The sequence below is a fragment of the Furipterus horrens genome, unplaced genomic scaffold, assembly GCF_987537825.1.
Source record: "Furipterus horrens unplaced genomic scaffold, mFurHor1.1.pri manual_scaffold_17, whole genome shotgun sequence".
NCBI lineage: Eukaryota > Metazoa > Chordata > Mammalia > Chiroptera > Furipteridae > Furipterus > Furipterus horrens.
Genome location: NW_028327187.1, coordinates 56391317 through 56412450, shown reverse-complemented (window position 1 = coordinate 56412450; position 21134 = coordinate 56391317). Strand labels below are relative to the sequence as shown.

Below are 21134 nucleotides of genomic sequence, written 5' to 3'. Positions count from 1 at the left end.
TTTCCATTGCATAAATGTACAGTTTTTTGATCCACTCGTTTACAGATGGGCACTTAGGCTGTTTCCAGCAGTTAGCTATTGTAAATAGCGCTGTTATGAACATAAGGGTGCATAGTTTCTTTTGAATTGTTGTTTCAGGATTATTCAGGTACAATCCTAGCAATGGAATTGCTGGATCAAAAGGCAGGTCCATTTTTAGTTTTTTGAGGAAATTACATGCTGTTTTTCATAGTGGCTGCACCAGTCTGCATTCCCACCAACAATGCACTAGGGTTCCCTTCTCTCCATGTTCTTCTTTTTTTAAAGTATATTTTACTGATTATGTTGTTACAGTAGATTCAATTTTTTCCCGTTTTCTCCCTTTCACCCAGCACCCCCTTTACCTCCAGCAATCCCACCGCCCTTAGTTCATGTCCTTGTGTCATGCATATAACTTCTTTGGCTTAACTCTTTCCTATATTATTCTTAACATCCCCCTGTCTATGTTGTACCAACCAATTATGCTTCTTAATCTCTGCACCATACCCCCATTTCTTCCCCTGCCACCTCCCAGCTGATAACCCTCCAAATGATCTCCATACCTATGATTCTTTTCTTATTCTGGTTAGCTTAGTTGGAATTTGTTTTTATTTTTTAGATTCAGTTGTTGATAGTTGTGAGTTTGTTGTCATTTTGGTGTTCATAGTTTTGATCTTCTTTTTCTTAAGTAAGTCCCTTTAACATTTCATATAATAATGGCTTGGTGATGATGAGCTCCTTTAGCTTTATCTTGTCTGGGAAACACTTCATCTGCCCTTCCATTCCCAATGATAGCTTTGCTGGATAGAGTAATCCTGGTTGTAGGTTGCCTTTCATCACATTGAATAGTGCTTGCCAGTCCCTTCCTGCCTGCAAAGTGTCCTCTGAGAAATCATCTGATAGTCCTATAGGCACCCCCCTGTAGGCAACTCTCTGCCTTTCTCTTGCTGCCCCCAGGACTTCCTCTTTATCTTTCACCTTTGGCCTCTCAATTATGATGTGTCCTGGTGTGGTTCCCTTTCGGTCCAGCTCACCTGGGAGCCTCCGTGCTTCCCGGACCTGTATGTCCATCTCATTCACAAAATTTGGGAAGGCAACCAGTACAGAATGACAAAACAAGAATTGAAAAAAAATGAGGAGAGGCTCAGGAACATCTGGGACAACTTTAAATGTGCCACCATCTGAATCATAGGGGTGCCAGAAGGAGAAGAGGAAGAGCAAGAAATTGAAAGCTTATGTGAAAAAATAATGAAGAAAAACTTCCCAAATTTGGCTAAGGAAATAGACATACAAGTCCAGGAACCACAGAGAGTACCAAAGAAGCTAGACCCAAAGATGACCACACCAAGAAACATCATAATTAAAATGCTAAACATTCAAGATAAAGACAGAATCTTAAAAGCAGCAAGAAAAAAAGAGAGTTGCCTACCATGAGGTGCCTATAAAACTTTCAGCTGATTTCTTAAAAGAAATTTTGCAGGCAAGAAGTAACTGGCAAGAAGTATTCAATGTGTTGAAAACAAGGACCTACAACCAAGATTACTCTATTTAGCAAAGCTATCATTTAGAATGGAAGGGCAGATGAAGTGCTACCAGACAAGGTAAAGTTAAAAGAGTTCATTATCACCAAGCCATTATTGTAAGAAATGTTAAAGAAACTTACCTAAGAAAAAGAAGATCAAAAGTATGAACACTAAAATGACAACAAACTCACAATTATCAACAACTAAATCTAAAAAGTAAAAACAGAATCCAACTAAGCAAACCAGAATGGGAACAAAATCATAGGTATAGGGATCATTTGGAGGGTTTCAGCTGGGAGGGGGAAGGGGAAGAGTTGGGAAAATGGTGCAGAGATTAAGAAGCATAATTGGTTGGTACAAAATAGACAAGGGGATGTTAAGAATAATATAGGAAAGGGTGAAGCCAAGGAACTTATATGCATGACCCATGGACTTGAACTAAACAGGGTGGTATTGCTGGGGGAAGTGGAGTACTGGGTAGAGGGGAGAAAAGGGGATAAAATTGGGGCTACCGTAAGAACATAATCAATAAAATATACTTAGGAGAGTAGAAGATGGCGGAGGAGTGATGGGAGGCTGCTCTTTCTGGCTCCCGAGACTCGTCTGTAGTTTGGACTAATTGCAGACAGAACATCTCAGTGAGCAGCTGAACATTGGCAGGAGTCGAGCCCTGGAACTGCTGGATTAGAGAAAACCACCTGAAAACGGCCTGTTTGGTGAGGATAGAGGAGAAAAAAGGGACGAGATGGGATTTCTAACTGGGGTGGCTCCCCGAGCTGCAGCTGGAAGTACACAAAGACTTTTTGGTGACCACAGGATTCCGCAGAGAGGAGTCAGGAGGAGAGTGGATCTCTGCCCACTGGCAGAGACAGTACTAGACCAGGTGGCATTGGCCATGAAAGACAAGAAACAGCATACTGCTGTGCATGTGAGAACGTGATTTTCTTTATATTTTTCTCTTGTGAACTGCAGGGAGGGTAGGAAAGGTTGGGGGTGATTGGACATTCTTGAGGAGTGCAGGCACAGAAGTGCGCTTGCCCACTCCCCAACCCTCCCCTTGGGTTGCGCGGGCATGCACAGGGAAGTGCCCTCATTCACTGGCCCAGGTGCGCGGGGCCGCACGTCCAGGTGTCCCTCCGACACACCTCAACAGACATAAGATCAGTGCCCCAATGGGCACAAGGAGGGCCCGCTGGGCACGCAGAAGACCGTGTGCTGACACCCCTGGCCAGCCCCAGTGGACGCCAGACCAGAGCGCAGACCACTTGCATGGGCTCTGCTCATGCCTGCCCATGCGGGTGCGCGAACAGCGGGCAGCTTAGGCACAGGAACAGCAGGTGGCGATGACTCACAGACGCTCACTTCCACTAAGCACAAATGTCCAAGGCCCTGCCCCAAGGGGTGAGAGACCAACTCTCGGGACGGTGCTCGGCAGGCCTGAGACTATCACGCACACAAGCGCCCCCTGACTTGGCTCCAAACAGGGCCAAACCTGCAGAGATTAGGAACCTCTGGCCTGCCTCATTAGACCAGCTGTTGTTCCAGAAAGAGAAGACGATACACAAAGGCTAAACTGAGTAAAAACTTTCCTTTTTTATATATATATTAAAATTTTTTTTATTTCTATTATAGATTTTTTATTTGTATTTTATTTTATTTTAATATTTTTTAATTTCTTATTTTTTAATTCTAATTTTAATTTTTACTTTTATTTTAAAAAGATTTTTAAAAACTATCTCTTTAATTTGTTTCATAACATCTCTCCTTCTCATCCTTCCACATTAATTTTTGTTTGTTTTGTTTAGCCTCACTTTCACACTAAATAAATAGAATATAACTAGTATATAAATCTAATACCATACAATTCCACTTTCTTACTATATTCTGCATTCTTCCCTCTTTTTCTTTTATTTCTATTAACAAACAATATAAATATTACCTACTGTCTTGCATAGTCTTGACACTACTTGCTACTATTACTAATCTATCATCCCCTCTCTCAAAAAATTATATTATTCCTCTTTAAAAATAACTCTTATCTATTCTTCCTATAGTATAAAAGCGCTAATTTCTCTACATTTATATTTATACTGGCTCATTTGCTGACGATAGCGGGATGGGGGGGTATATTTTTGAGAGTGTGCGTTTCCTGCCTGGGCTGTGTGTTTATGTTTCTAACAGCATCTCCACAAAAGAACTCAAGACAAAGTGGACGGAGTGACTCTCAATCAACTAGCCAGAGGGAAGATCCCACCCAAAAGCATCTGAAATATAAACAAACAGCATAAACTAACGACATAAAGGGTAACCTAAGAACATCAGGCTCAAGAGATCAAAGAGACTGCACCACTGAAACCCCCAGATCTCCTATAAAGAATCTCATACCACAAAGGTGGGAAGTCAAAGCAGACAAATCCAAAAAACAAAAACAAACAAGAAGAATCCAAAATGGTAAGATGCAGAAACAACCTCTCAATGAAAAGAAAAGAGGAATCCTCAGAAAGAGAGGTAGATGTAATAGACATAGCCCAAATGTCAGAAATGGAATTCAAAACAATGGTGGTAAAGAAGCTCAATATACTCGACAACCTCAGAAACAACTATGAAAACCTCCAAGGAAGTTACCAACAGCTCCAAGAAAATTACAGGGAACTTATGGAGAACTGAATCAGCATAAACAAGGACATAGAAACTGTTAACAAGAACCAGGGAGAAATGAAAAATACAATCTCTGAACTGAAAAACACAGTACAATCAATCAAAAGCAGGGTAAACGATGCAGAGGATCGGATCAGTGAGTTAGAGGACAGTGTAGAAAAAAATTTCCAGACAATACAACAAAATGAAAAAAGATTGAAAAAGTACTAAGAAGATGTAAGGGAATTACAGGATAGCATGAGGAAGAACAACATCCTAGGCATCAAAATTAAAGAGGGAGAAGAAGAGGAACAAGGAATAGAAAAGCTGAAAGGAGAAATAATGACAGAAAATTTTCCCAACCTGATGAGAGAAAAAGTTATGCAAGTTCAGGAAGCACAGAGTCCCAGTGAAGAGGAACCCAAAAGAAACCATTCCAAGGCACATCATAATTAAAATGGCAATATTCCAAGGTAAAGAGAGAAACCTAAAAGCAGCAAGAGAGAAACAGCAAATAACATACAAGGAAGTTCCGATAAGGCTATCGACAGATTTCTCACCAGAAACACTACAAGCCAGAAAGGAATGGTAAAAAATATTTCAAGCAATGAAAAACAAAAGCCTAAAACCAAGAATACTCTACCCAGCAAGGCTCTCATTCAAAATGGAAGGTGAAGTAAGGAGTTTCACAGACAAGGAAGACTAAAAGAATACATCTCCACCAAACAAGCATTGCAAGACATGCTACAGGGAATATTTTAAGAAAAAAATAATAAAAAAGAGGAGAGAAACACAGGTACAAAGGGAAATTAATAAATATACGTGAGTAATAACCTTAAATGTAATTGGATTAAATGCTCCAATTAAAATACATAAGGTAATGGAATGGATATCTAAACAGGACCCACATATTTGCTACCTTCAAGAAACATGCCTCAAAACAAAAGATTTACACAGACTGAAAGTAAAGGGATACAAAAATGTATTCCAAGAAAATGGACATGAAAAAAAAAGCTGGGGTAACAGTACTGATATCAGACAAAACGGGTTTCAAAGCAAGGGCAATAAAAAGAGACAAAGAAGGACATTTCATAATACTCAAGGGAACAATCCATCAAGAAGATATAACACTAATAAACTTATATGCACCCAACATAGGAGCACCCAAATACATAAAGAAAATGCTAGAAGACCACAAGAAGGATATTATTTTTTTTTTATTTTTAAGTATATTTTATTGATTATATTGTTACAATAGTTCCAATTTTTCCCCTTTGCTCCCCTCTGCCCAACACCCCCCTTCCCCGACAATCCCCTCCCCAAGTCAATAACAATCCCTCCCTCTCAGACTTAAGACCCTTTACAATCTTATAAAGGACAATGGACGAAGGTCTCGAGCTCCTCTAGTTGCTTCAAGCTGGACATGGTCGTTGTCCTACCTACCCTTGGGTCAAGAAATCCCTAATAAGAGTGGGGGTGTGGAGGGGAGGGTGGCCTTCCCACAAGGGGAAGGATCGTGCAGACTCCAGGTTGGTTGGCTGTCTCTGGACAACGGCATGCTTGGTTTAACAGGCTGGCATCCTTGTTGTATTCTGGGGGCAACAGGGTTAAAGGATATCATTCAATCCGTAACCACTAGATGACAAAAGACAGGTATTAATTTTTCAATGTCCCACATTAGGGAAAAGAAGGGCTTCTTTAGAGGAAGGTATGCCAGGTACATCTCACCTGTCCAAAACCCTTTTGTCCATTATACTTAGTTTGGACTGAGGGAAATAGTTTAGATTTCCACCCCTCTCAGACCTCTGGGCCCTTTTGGTCCAAGCCATTGGAATAGAAAAGAGAAACCAGTTTTAAAGTGAAGCCCACAGACCACCCCATTCTTCACCAACCCAGCCACTTAGTTCAGCCAAACAGTTGAGTCTGCAGCAATGCAGACAGGATTAAGTGAGGCCTATACGTACAGACAATCACTCAGGTAATGAGATCGTAGGCTTATGCCCTTTGAAAACAGAAAACACATGTTAATTTATGTAACATAACCCACACACAAGTTTATAGATCTGTAGGACTGTCTTATCGGAAAGACATCCAGTTGCAAGGCATTTGACATTCTTCTTGCCTGTAAATTAAACATCTTTGATAATGCCACAGACATAGTTTAACTTTCAAATGAAAACAAATTTTAAATGAAAAGAAACTTTAAAGACAGTTAGCTGCACTACTTTATAGTCTACCACTGGGCATTGTGATCTTCCTTGAATCTTGATTTTTCTCCCTAAGATTACCCTCCTTGTCATTAAAGGGACTGTATTAAGTCCATTTTTAATTTATCCTGTTCATTTGCATAAACACAACAAGAGCAGCAAATGATCACTTATGATCTTTAGTTCTGCTTTGCTGGAACTTACGCAAGGAACATTTAGGGTGACCTTCAGTCTGCCCTTCAGGGCACAGAAGCTGAGCCACATACCTGGCATTCAGCCTTGCCTGTAAACACCTGTCTTTTCCAGGTCCTCCTGGTTTTCCATTGTGCCTTAAGGTTTCCTTCTAGCCATCTTTCAGGAAAACAACATTCATTCCTTCCCTGGAAAGATTGCTATGGACCGCTCATCCATCCAAGGTACCAGGCCTTTTACCTCGTGGACTTTTATTACCTTTGAAAGTCAGTCCCAGTTGCTCAGGGCTTTTTGGTAACAACCAAAGCCCAAGCATGTCTCCTTTAGGCATGACATTCCAGTCAAAGTCTTAGTCAAAAAATCGTTATTAACAACTGGCCTTATTAGTTTTATGCAAAGAAACTTAGGTCATTACTTACTTCTTAAGAATGCCAAATTCTGGAGGGATCAGATAGGGAGAAAATATATACAGTGTGAAGGAAAATCCTTGTCCTTCTAATATTCACTGAACTTGCATTTCTATTCTTTATATTTTTATTTTTTCCCCCACTAAAAATTTTTCTGTTTGTTTGTTTTTCCATTACAGTTGTCTCACTTTTTTCCCCCTCTTGCTTCTCTGCACCCTGTCCCTCCCTTCTCCCACATTCAGTCCCCACCCAGCTGTCCATGTCCATGGATCATTTATACATGTTCTTTGACTAGACCCTTCCCCTTCTTACCACTTCTCTCCCTCCCATGTCCCCCTTTGTTACTGTTAGTTTATTCCTCGTTTACATACCTCTGGTTCAATTTTGCTCATTTGTTTGTGTTGTTCATTAGTTTCCTGTAACAGGTGATAGCATAAGGTAATTTTCTTTTGTTGCCTGGCTTATTTTGCTAAGCATAATTCTCTCTAGTTCCAATCATGTTGTTGCAAATGGTAGAAGTTCCTTCTTTCTTTCAGTACTTATTCATTGTCATTTTCCCCCTTTGTACTCGTGTTCCTCTCTGTCTCTCTCTGTTTCTTCATTTTCTTAAAGCAGACCCTTTAGCTTCTCTTGCAGTACTGGTTTGGTGGAGATGTATTCTTTTAACCTTCTTTTGTCTTGGAAACTCCTTATTTCACCTTCCATTTTGAATGAGAGCCTTGCTGGGTAGAGTATTCTTGGTTGTAGGCCTTTGTTTTTCATTACTTGGAATATATTTTTCCATTCCCTTCTGGCTTGTAGTGTTTCTGCTGAGAAATCTGATGATAGCCTTATTGGAGCTCCCTTGTATGTTATTAGTTGTTTCTCTCTTGCTGCTTTTAGGATTCTCTCTTTGTCTTTGAATGTTGGCATTTTAATTATGATGTGTCTTGAAGTGGGCCTGTTGGGGTTCATCTTCATTGGGACCCTCTGTGCTTCCTGGACTTGCATGATTCATTCTCTCCTCATGTTAGGGAAGTTTTCTGTCATTAGTTTTTCAAAGAGGTTTTCTATCCCTTGCTCTTCTTCTTCTCCTTCTGGAATTCCTATGATATGGATATTATTACGTTTCATGTTGTCCTGCAGCTGTCTTAGAGCCTCTTCAGTCTTGTTCAGCCTTTTTTCATTTTGTTGCACTGTCTGTGAGTTTTTCTCTACATTGTCCTCCATCTCGCTGATCTGATTTTCTGCTTCCTCTAGCCTGTTTTTAATTCCTTCTACTGTGTTCTTCAATTCAGAGATCGTATTCTTCATTTCCTCCTGGCTCTTATTGATAGCTTCCATGTCCTTTTTGATGCTGGTATAATTCTCAGTAAGTTCCTTATAGTTCTTCTAGAGTTCACTGTAGTTTTTCTGGAGTTCTTTGTAGTTTCAGCTGAGCTCATTGAGCTTCTCCATAATCCGTGCTTTCAATTCCATATCTGATAGTTGGATCTCCTCTATTTCATTTAGCACTCTTTCTGGGGACTCTGCCTTTCCTTTCGATGGGGGGTTGTTTCTCTGTCTCCCCATTTTTGTGACTCCTATTGTTTGTTGGTGCTTCTTAGAATGATCTGCACTTCCTGGATCTGCCCCTGGTGGCGTCAGATCCTGTACCAGTCTAGGCTTAGGCAGCCTGCTGGAGACTTCCAGGGATCTACTGCCTTTGTCTGTCTCCTTTGGTTGTTAATCTATTCAATCTGTGATTAGCCATCAGGCTTAAGGACCGTGTGTGTGGCAGCTTAATTCCTGTAGGCAGGGCCTTTGCTCCCCCTCAGGCTGACGCCACTTGGCTGGGAATGGTCTGCCTGCAGTGTGGGGATGAGTCAGCACTGGGACCCGGCCGGCCGCTTCCCCAGCTCTCCCCTCAAAGCCACCACACCAAACTCTCCCCAAGGATCTCCAGTCCTCTCTGCCTTTCCTCCGCTTGAGCCCAGGGTAAGTGGGGGCCAAAATATTTTTGTATGTGATCCGCTTCAGAGCTCTTTTTCTCCAGCTGTTTCTCTCTGGCTAGCAAGAAACCCTGTGGCTTTTCGCTTTTCTCAGCTGGATACTATTTTACTTTCCACTCTGTTGCTGTAGGCTGGGAAGTTCAGCTGGGGGTTTAGACCCTGCCCTTCTCAGGGGGAATCCCCGGCTGCTGAGCTGTTTCTCAGTCCCTTCAGCTGCTACCCGTGTGAGCCCAGCCAGCCCTTCCGAGTCTCCGCACTCCCTACCGGTCACGTTGTGATGTAGCGGCCTTTTCTGTCTCTCCGTGGTTATAAGACTTCTCTCCAGCTGGTGTTCGGTTGGTTATTCCAAATGATTTCTCTAAAATTGCATTGTAAATCCAGACTAGTTCTGGGAGGAAGTTAGTGTAGCTTCCACTTACTCCTCCGCCATCTTGTTTCTGCACAAGAAGGATATTAACAGTAACACACTCATAGTAGAGGACTTTAACACTCCATTATCAACAATAGACAGATCTTCGAAGCAAAGAAACACCAAGGATATACAAGCATTGAACAGCACACTAAACCACATGGACTTAACTGATATATATAGAACTTTTCACCCCAAAGAGGCTAAATATACATTCTTTTCAAATGAACATGGAACAGTATCAAAGATAGACCACATGATAGGACACAAAACAAGCTTCAACAAATTCAAGAAAAGTAAAATTAAATCAAGCATGTTTTCAGACCCCATGCCTTGAAACTAAAAATCAGCCTCAGAGAAAAAAAAACAGACATCCAAACTCATGGAGAATAAATAACATGCTATTAAATAATGAATGGGTTAACAATGATATCAAAAAAATATCAAGAAATTTCTGGAAACTAAGGATAATGAACACATAAAAGCCCAAAACCTATGGGACACAGCAAAAGCAGTCCTAAGAGGGAAGTTCATAGAAGTACAGGCATATCTGAAAAGTATAGAAGAATCTCAAATAAAAAATCTAATCCTAAAGCTACAAGAACTAGAACAACAACAACAGACAAAGCCTAGGGCAAGAAGAAGGAAGGAAATCATCAAGATCAGAGCAGAATTAAATCACATAGAGAACAAACAAATGATTCAAAAGATCAACAAAACTAGGAACTGGTTCTTTGAAAAAATAAACAAAATCGACAAACCTTTATACAGGCTCATCAAGAAAAAACGAGAGAACACCCAAATAATCAAAATCAGAAACAAAAAATGAGAAATCACGACAATTACCAAAGAAGTACAAAGGATTATAAGAAATTACTACAAACAACTATATGGCAAGAAATTTGACAACCTAAAAGAAATGGACAATTTTCTAGAAACATATAACCTTCCGAAACTGAACCAAGAAGAAGTAAAAAGTCTCAACAGACCAATAACAAAGAAGGAAATTGAAACAGTAATCAAAAATCTCCCGGCACACAAAAGCCTGGACCGGATGGCTTCCCAGGCGAATTTTACAAAATATTTAGAGAAGAACTGACTCCTACCGTCCTCAAACTATTCCAAAAAATCCAAGAAGAGGGAAAAATCCCAAACTCTTTCTATGAAGCCAGTATTACCCTAATCCCAAAACCAGGTCAAGACAAAACAAAGAAAGAAAACTGCAGGCCAATATCACTGATGAACATAGATGCTAAAACCCTCAACAAAATATTGGCAAACAGGATCCTGCAATACATCAAAAAGATCATACACCAGGATCAAGTGGGATTCATCCCAGGGATGCAAGGATGGTTTAATATATGCAAATCAATAAATATAATACATCACCTAAACAAAATGAAAGACAAAAATCACATGATCATATCTATAGATGCAGAAAAAGCATTCAATAAAGTACAAAACCTATTTATGATGAAAACACTCAGCTAAATGGGAATAGAGGTAGCATACCTTAACATAATTAAGGGTATATATGAGAAATGTAAAGCCAATATCACACTCAATGGACAAAAACTGAAAGCATTCCCCCTGAAATCAGGAACAAGACCAGGCTGCCCACTCTCTTTACTCCTATTCAACATAGTGTTGGAAGTCCTAGCCATAGCAATCAGACAAGAAAAGGAAATAAAAACCATCCAAATTGGGAAAGAAGAAGTAAAACTACCATTATATGCAGATGACATGATAGTATACATAGAAAACCCTATCGTCGGCAGCCGTCCGCCTCGAGAGACGATGGTGTAGCTTCTTAAGAGTCTATCTGCACCGCCGAGAATGGCTGTGCAGTCCGACTCGGGAGTGACACGGTAACGATGATGCTGGAGTGTCCTCTCCAGTGAAGCTGAAGTTACAGAGCCTGGGCAGGGTGATATGAAGGGTCTGCTGTTGCCCATGCAGCAGACCCCCCCTCTCTTCGCAGCTGAAGGGTCCAAGGGAAAGACAAAGTCAATACAGCTTGGCTTCAGGTGCGCCGCAGGAGTTGCCGGTGTTGACTACAATGTCAAACCGCCTTAGGGACTCCGGCTCCGGATTTTCTGTCGGGGTTTACTCCCTTAGCCTTTCCCCTGAAGAGGTATGCCGCAAGGCAGCAGAGGTTTTTTGGAGTCAGAGTTTTCCTTCTCTGATGTGCCCTGACTGGAAGATCGAACCAGCGACACTTAGCTCGCAGGCCGACGCTCAATCCACTGAGCCAAACCAGTCAGATATGATAAGTGAATTTGGGAAAATAGCAGGGTACAAAATAAATATACAGAAATCTAAGGCATTTCTGTACACCAACAATAAAATATCAGAGACAGAGACACAAAAGGAAATACCATTTACTTTAGCAAGAAGAAAAATAAAGTACCTAGAAATAAACTTAACCAAAAAGATAAAAGACCTGTACACTAAAAATTATGCAACATTGAAGGAAGAAATTAAGGAAGATACTAATAAATGAAAGCAAATACCATGTTCTTGGATAGGAAAAATCAACATCATCAAAATGGCCATACTACCCAAAGCAATTTACAGATTCAATGCAATCCCTATTAAAATATCAATGACATATATCACAGACCTAGAACAAATCCTCCAAAAATTCATATGGAACCAAAAAAGACTCCGAATAGCCATATCAATCTTGAGAAAGAAGAACACAGCAGTAGGAATCACAATACCATACATCAAACAATACTACAAAGCCACTGTGATCAAAACAGTCTGGTACTGGCATAAGAACAGACATATAGATCAGTGGAACAGAATAGAGAGCCCAAAATTAATCCAGGACTATACGGTTAACTAATATTTGATAAAGGAGGAAGGAACATAAAATGCAGTGAGAAGAGCCTCTTTAACAAATGTTGCTGGGAGAACTGGACAGGGACGTGCAAATAAATGAAACTAGACCACCAACTTACACCACACATGAGAGTAAACTCAAGGTGGATCAAAGCCTTAAATGTAAGCTGTGACACCATAAAAGTCCTAGAGGAAAACATAGGCAGGAAAATTTCAGATATCCCACGTAACAATATTTTCACAGATACATCTCCTAAGGCAAGAGAAATAAAGGAAAAAAATAAACAATTAGGACTACATCAAACTAAAGAGTTTCTGCTCAGCAAAAGAAAACATCAGGAAGATGAAAAGGGAACCAACCATATGGGAAAACATATTTCCCAATGATATCTCAGATAGAGGACTGACCTCCAAAATATATAAAGAGCTTATATGACTCAACATCAAGACTCAACATCAAGAAACTAGGCAACGCAATTAAAAAATTGGAAAGGAATTGAACAAACACTGCTCCGAAGAGGACATACAGAAGGTCCATAGACACATGAAAGAATGTTCAACATCACTAGCCATCAGAGAGATGCAAATAAAAACCACAATGAGATACCACTTTACACTAGTCAGAATGACCATCATTAACAAATCAACAAACAACAAGTGCTGGCAAGGATGTGGAGAAACAGGAACCCTACTGCACTGTTGATGGAAATGTAGACTGGTGCAGCCACTATGGAAAACAGTATGGAATTACCTCAAAAAAGTATAAATGGAACTGCCTTTCGAACCAGCAATTCCACTGCTAGGATTATAACCGAAAAATCCTAAAACCCTAATTCAATAGAAGTTATGCATCCCTATGTTCATAGCAGCACTGTTTACAAAAGCTAAGTGCTGGAAACAGCCTAAGTGCCCATCTGTAGATGAGTGGATCAAAAAACAGTGGTACATTTACACAAGGAATACTATGCAGCAGAGAGAAAGAAGGAATTCCTGCTATTTGCGACAACATGGATGGAACTAGAGAGAATCATGCTTAGTGAAATAAGCCAGGCAAAGAAATAAAAATACCATATGATATCACCTAATACAGGAAACTAAAGAACATAAACAAACGAACTAAATAAGACAAGGAGCAGAATAATAGTCAATGGGGGGAGAGGGATGGAGAGAAGGGGGATAAATGAGGGAAGGGTTTATTCAAGGATCGTGTATGGAGGACTCATGGACATGGACAACGGGGAGGGATATGATTGTGGGAAAAGGGGTAGGCTGGGTGGGGCTAGCAATGGGGGAAAAATGGGACAACTGTAATTGAAAAATCAAAAAATAAAATTAAAAAAATTAAAAATATATATATATATATACTTAAAAAATACAGTTGTTCCAGCGGTTCCTATGCCTCTCCTCAGTTTTTTCAATTCTTGTATTCTCCTTTTGTACTGGTTGGTTGACTATTTATTTCTTCCTTATGTTTCACTTCATTGATTTGAATTTTGGTTTCCTTCCCCTCACCACTACTTTTGTGTTGTTTTTCCCTCATTTCTTTTAGCATAGCCTTCATTTCTTCCCTTATGTGTTTGTCATGCTTATTCTAGTCTGAAATCCGTTTGCCTCATTATCCTCAGTGTTTTGAACATTTTATCTGTTAGGTTGGCTATCTCCTCGTCGCTTAGTTCTCCCACTGGATGTAGGCGAAAGTCAGAAGCCCTCTGCCGGGGGCCTGCAAGCGGGCCCCCCTGCCCAGGTGTCCTGTGATCTCAGCCTGCAGGAATTTGCAAGCGAGTCTTGCTGATGCCAGCAGCTGCACGCGGATTCTGGTGACTGAGTCACGAAAGCCAGGGAACAAAGAGAGCTGAAGACCTAAGCCTCTTTCCCATAGTGATAACATCGTATGGTGTGGACCCTTGGACAGTTACTCGCACACGATTCTTGGGGGCCAGTTTACAAGTCTCTAAGAACATAGAAGCTTCAAAATTAGTGTCCCCTCTCTCCCATAGCGACTATATCAGATGTGGAACAGACCCTTGGACCTTTTGTGATTTACCGCTTTGCTCTGTAGCCCTATAGGTTAATGTTTATCCCTCTTAGTGGGATCACGTAAGCCTTTTAGTTCTGTAGCTCTATAGGTTAATGTATATCCCTTTTAGTGGAAAGAATGTTTGCTACCATGTAAGCCTTTTTAGTTTCTGTTTAGTTTTACTTTTAAAAAAATCTTTTCTGCAATCCAATAAAAGGAATGGTGGGGCTGTGAACAATCTCTGATGGCCAGAGTGAGCCACAGTCCTCCGTGTGTAGCTGGCCACTCATCCTGCTTGCTGGACTTAATCTCAGCGTCTCTTTCCACAAATATTCATGCAACACTGGAACCTTGATCTGCCCCACTCTTGGGTCATATTTCTCTGCATCCTCAACTTGACAGTTTCCTGTGTTTGCCTCTGTGTCTTAGGTAGAGCTGTCACACCTTTTATGTTGTAAGGGGCAGAGCCTTAGGTATTCATCAGTGTCAGTGACCCGTTTCCCCATGTTCTGTCGCTGTATGTGGGGGAAGGGCCTGAGAGGAAACAATGCAGATTGCCCCACAGTTGCTTCTTTTTCTGGCATGTCTCCCACTTCCCATACTATGCAAGCTAATTCTATTGAGAGACTGGCAGTTTCTTCCTCCTCCCCAACCCTCACTGTTTTTCATAGTCAGAAGCGATGTGGCTCTGTGTTCCCTGGCACTGAAACCATGATTTGCGTGGTCTGGTCTGGGGCTGGGATCACTTTCCAGGTTTTCCTACCTACTTTTAAAATGTATGACTGTGCTTTTCCCTGCAGATACCCTGTGCCACCGCCACTGTTGCTGCTGCTGTCACACCACATCCTTCCTGCCCCAGCTCTGCCCCTCCTACCTGTCTGGCTGAGTATTTCTTTATTTCTTAATTTGTTGAACTTCCATGTAGTTCGATTTTCCTGATCTTCTGTTTTGTTGTTGTTGTTGTTGTTGTTTTTGTTTTTAACTGTTGAGGTAGTTGCAAATTCCTTTTTGGTTGTGAGGGAGACAGAGCATATTTACCTATGCCTCCATCTTGGCCACAAGTCCCTAAACAGATTTTTAGAAGAAGGGGAATCTCTTTTGGGGGAGAAGAATAATTATCTCTTAGAAAAATTAACACCTTTCTGATTAGAAACCCCAAACACTATCTGGAAGAAGAATGGTTTCGGGATAGGGTACAGGCATTTCAGATACTGTATTCCAAAATCAAATAAGTTCACTTATTTTAGAAGAGAATTATTGTATTTTTTTAAAGAAAAAGAATCACTCCCTTACTCCAAAATTGATCTCTCCAAACCTCTTCCAACTCTAAACACCTACTACCCCAAAGCCTAAAGCCTGAAGCCTGAAGCCATCAAGAGGGACACTTTAAAGTAGGATTTTTTGTGTCATCTTTTGCTCTTTTATCTTGTGTCCATATGGTGTATTCATTTCCAAATACAACCATACTTGTGGCTTTAAATATGTTTCCCTGGCTTGTCTTTATTCTTTGTCTTGTATATGTAGAGGACTCACTGTTTCATTTATTTTACAAACACTTGTATAATATTTATTATGTACTGGGCACTGTTTTAAGTGCCATAATATATCAACTGATTTATTTTCATAACAGCCCAATATTATAGGCAAAGTTATTATCTTCACGTTATATACGAGGGAACTGGGGAACCCTGTGGTTGAGTGACTTGTTTAAGGTCACACAGGTAGCAAGTCACCACCATATTCTGTTGCCTTAAAAGACAGAGTAGGGAAGGATTATTTTAGGAGATTTGAAATTTTCTCTGTGGGACAGAAACAAATACCAGCATAAGAAGAAACTGAAGTCTGAACTCATGGACATCATTGTTCCATCTGAAAATATGAATCATATGGTTTAGAGTCTGTTGCCCTCACATAAGTCCCTTAAGTTACATCTCTATTTATTTATTTGCTTGTTTTATTTTTGTTCTTTTACAGTTGTCCCATTTTTTACCCATTGCTCTCCCCTGTCCTGCCCACCTCCCCTCATCCTACAGTCAATCTCCTCCCTGTTGTTCCTGTCCATGGGTTATTTATACTAGTTCCTTGACTATCCCCTTTCCCTTCTTTCCCTGCTTCTCCCCCTCCCCCCTCCCTTCTAGTCACTGTCAGTCTGTCCCTAGTTTCCATGCCTCTGGTTCTATTTTACTCATTTGTTTGATTTGTTCACTAGGTTCCTGTATTAGGTGAGATCATATGGTATTTGTCTTTCCCCACCTGGCTTATTTCACTAAGCATAATACTCTCCAGTTTCTTCCATGATGTTGGGAAATGTAGGAGTTCCTTCTTTGTCTCTGCTGCATAGCATTCCATTGTGTAAATGTACCACAGTGTTTTTGATCCATTCACTCACAGATGAGCGCTTAGGCTGTTTTCAGCACTTGTCTGTTGTAAATAATACTGCTATGAATGTAGGGGTACATAGGTTCTTTTGAATTGGTATTTCAGGATTTTTTTTAGGTGTAATCACCATTATTCAGATTTTTGAAAGCAACAGAAGGGTGGGTTAATACCTATCTTTCCAAGTTAAGACCTAAAACTGTTTCCGAAACTTCAAATAAGTAACTTCTGCTCAAAGTATAAGGATAATCTGTATCACCTTAACCGAGCAATAAAAAGGTTAAATATAAATTTTTATTTAGAATTAAAGCAAATACTTCAGTATCACAAACACAATATTAAACTTCAAGAAGTATACCACTAATTTGGAGTGAGCGTTTATTTGCAAAATTACAACATGTGGACAAACCCAGAAAAAGGGAACAGGCCTAGCATTTGCACCTCATTGCAGCACTTGGTCACACCACCTGCACAAAGCAAGAAACAAAAAGGGGCTATGGTCTGTGATGATCTGTCAGTGGCAGCAAAGGTGAGGGACGCAGGTGGCACAGCTGCTACTCATTATCAGAAGATTCTCTCTCAAACGTGTATGCCATGAAGCAAGTGTCGGGTCTCTTGGGTACAAGGGGATGCCCTGGTCTCACTATCTCAAAGCCCATAAAGCTGAAGGTATGGAGCAGAGCAGCTCTGTCATCGCGGTTCTTGTGGAAGCAGATGAAGACATGGTCAGCATGCTGCTCAGCAAACTCAAGAACTGCAAAGCTGTCTTTGCTCCCCTCCAGCAGAGCGCCGCCTGGGATCTCAAGGTAGAGGCAGCAGCTGCTCAGCACCACTCTCCAGTTAATGTGTTTGGCATCTATGAGCCTGGTCCGGACGTTGAGAATTTTCATCTGTTACATTCAGCCTATTATCAGAGTAAAATAAATTAGCTGAAAGATTGTGATCCCTCTGACTATTCCCTCGCCCACTTGGGATCTTTAGGGGGTGGGTGAGGGACATCAGGAGCACAACTGAGGCCCTGGACCTAGGATACTACAGCAGTTGAAAGAGACCCTGGAACTCTTGCTGCTGCGGCCGCTGCGGCTGTGTAGGCTAAGGAACGGCATGGTGCGACTGGCATGGACGGTAGCGCTGGGTTTATTTCCCTCCTACTCTCTGGCAAAGCAGTGGCTGTTGAGGATCCACTGCAGGAAGGATTTCACCATCCCACCGCTGGGGTCTGAAACCAGGAAAACCTCCGCTGTGCCTCACTGGGCCACCGCAGCTGCTCGCTGTTCACCAGGATTCTTCTGGTATAATCCCAGCAGTGGCATTACTGGATCAAAAGGTAGTTCCGTTTTTACTTTTTTGAGGAAATTCCGTACTGTTTTCCATAGTGGCTACACCAGTCTGTATTCCCACCAACAGTGCACTAAGGTTCCCTTTTCTTCAAATCCTCACCAGCACTTGTTTGTTGATTTAACTGTCATTCTGCACAGTATGAGGTGGTATCTCATTGTGGTTTTCATTTGCACCTCTCTGATGGCTAGTGATGTTGAGCATCCTTTCATATCCTAAGGGCCCTCTGTATGCCCTCTTTAGAGCAATGTCTTTTCAGGTTCTTTGCCCATTTTTTAATTGGATTGCTGCCTTCCTGATGTTGAGTCTTATAAGTTTTTAAATATATTTTGGAGATCAAACCCTTGTCCAAAGTATTGTTGGCAATGTGTTTTCCCATGCAATTGGTTCCCTTTTCATCTTTGTTGCAGGAAGACAGATCTCTGGGTAGGGGCATTCTCATGCCCCACCACCCAGGTGGCATCCCGTGACTCAGGAGACGATGAGCAACTCTCGTCTCCGCCTTTGGCTTTAGGCTGTCGAGGCCACTGAGTCATGGAATCCTGGGTAAAACAGGTTCTGTTGTGTACTCCATCTGCTTCCTTGTTAATGAAGTCTTGATATGGAGCTGGCCTTGAGGATTAGTGGATCTGCCTTACTTCCTTGACAGGTGCTAGATAAAACAGGAGTTACCCTGGCCGTATTTTACATATTAATGCTACTGTAAGAATTCTTTCACTTGTAAAATTCTCCTGTTGTTGGCTGGAATGTCACACCCTATTCTATTTTTAGTAACTTTTGAAACCCTAATAAAAAGAGGATGAGGCTTCCCGCTCTCCGCTGATGGTCTGAGCGAGCCACAGCCCTCCGTTCATTACTGGCCAATCATCCTGCCTGCCAGATTTATTTCAGCGTCCGAAACCACAGCCAACGCAACAATCTTACTAATGTTTTCTTTCACTGAGCAGAAATTTTTTGTTTGATGTAGTTCCATTTGTTTATTCTTCCCTTTAGGTCTCTTGCCCTAGGAGATATTTCACCAAAAATACTGCTGCTTGGGATATCTAAAATTTTACTGCCTATGTTTTCCTCTAGGATGTTTATGGTGTCATGGCTTACATTTAAGTCTTTGATCCATCTTGAGTTTATTCAGGTGTGTGGTATAAGTTGGTGGTCTAGTTTCATGTTTTTGCACGTCCCTGTCCAGTTCTCCCAACACCATTTGTTGAAAGGGCTATTTTACTCCATTTTATCTTCCTTCCCCCGTTGTCAAATATTAATTGACTGTAGAGACCTAGGTTTATCTCTGGGCTCTCTATTGTCTTCCATTGATCTGTTTGTCTCTTTTTATGCCAGTACCAGATGGTTTTTATTACAGTGGCCTTGTACTATAGTTTGATATCAGATATTGTGACTCCTCCTACTTTGTTCTTTTTTATCAAGATTACTGAGGCTATTCGGGTCTTTTTGGGTTCCATATAAATTTTTGAAATATTTGTTCTAGTTCTGTGAAATGTGTCATTGGTATTTTAATAGGGATTGCGATGAATCTATAAATTGCTTTGGGTAATATGGTCATTTCAATGATATTAATTCTTCCAATCTGTGAACATGGGTATGTGCTTCCATTTATTTGTATCTTCCTTAATTTCTTTCTTCAGTATTATGTAGTTTTCTGAGTACATGTCTTTTACCTCCTTGGTTAAGTTTATTCCTAGGTACTTTATTTTTCTTGTTGCTGTAAAATGGATTTTTTTCCAGTTTGTATCTCTGATATTTCATTGTTGGTGTACAAAAATGCCCTCAATTTCTGAATATTGACTTTGTACCCTGCTCTTTTGCCAAATTCACTAATTAGGTCAAGTAGTTTTTTGGTGAAGCCCATAGCGTTGTTTATGTACACTATCATGATGTCTGCAGATAATAACAGTTTTACTTCATCTTTTCCGATTTGTATGCTTTTTATTTCTCTTTCTTGTCTGATTGCTGTGGCTAGAACTTCAAAAACATTGTTGAATAGAAGTGGAGAGTGGACACTCTTGTGTCGTTTCTGATCTTAGGGTGATCACTTTTACTTTTTGCCCACTGAGTATGAGTATGGAATTTATTATGTTGAGGTATGCTCCCTCCATTTCCACTTTGCTGAGGGGTTTTATCATAAATGGATGCTGTACTTAATCAAATGTATTTTTAGCACCTATTGATATAATCATGTGATTTTTGTCTTTCATTTTATTTATGTGGTGTATTATGTTAATTGATTTACCAATATTACACAGTCCTTGCATTCCTGGGATGAATCCCACCCGATCATAATGTATCATCTTTTTAATGTAGTATTGCATCTGGATTGCCAATATTTTGTTGAGGATTTTAGCAAGTATGTTCATCGGTGATATTGGCCTGTAGTTTTCTTTCTTTGTTGTATCTTGACTTGGTTTGGAATTAGAATAACACTGGCCTCATAGAAAGAATTTGGGAGTTGTTCCTCATCTTGAATTTTTTGAAATAGTTTGAAAAGGGAAGTAGTTATTTCTTCCCTAAATGTTTGGTAAAATTCACCTGTGAGGCCATCTGGTTTGGGACTTTTGTGTACCAGGAGGTTTTTTTTAATTATTATTATTACTGCTTCATTTCACTAGTTGTTGTCAGTCTATTCAGGTTTCCTGCTTCTTCTTGATTCAGTTTTGGAAGATTATATGTTTCCAGAAAATTTTCCATTTTCCCCAGGTTGTCAAATTTCTTGGCATATAGGTGTTCATATTAATTTTTTACAATCCATTATATTTCTGTTGTTTCGGTTGTGTTTTCTCCTCTTTCATTTCTGATTTTATTTATTTGGGTCCTCTCTTTTTGTTCCAGTTAATCTGGTTAAAGGGTTGTCAATTTTGTTTATCTTTTCAAAGAACCAGGTCCTGGATTTATTGATCTCTTGAATTGTTCTTTTAGTCTCTATGTCACTTAATTCTGCCCTGATCTCGATTATTTCCTTCCTTGTACTCGTCCTAGGCTTTCTTTGTTGTTCTTTCTCTGGTTTTGCTGATATATGGGTTAGGTTGTTTATTTTAAATTCTTCTATCCTTTTTAGGTAGGCCTGTATTTTTATTAACTTCTCTCCCAGAGCTGCCTTCCCAATGTCCCATAAGTTTGGGGCTGTTGTATATTCATTATCATGTGTTTGCAGCAACTTTTTGATTTCTCTCTTGATGTCATT

General features: G+C 40.4%; 1 pseudogene; it reads right to left on the bottom strand.

Moving 5' to 3' along the window:
• Nucleotides 1–17157: 17157 nt before the first annotated feature.
• Nucleotides 17158–17808, bottom strand: LOC149991042 (ornithine decarboxylase antizyme 1 pseudogene; annotated as a pseudogene).
• Between the last annotated feature and the right edge of the window lie 3326 nt (nt 17809–21134).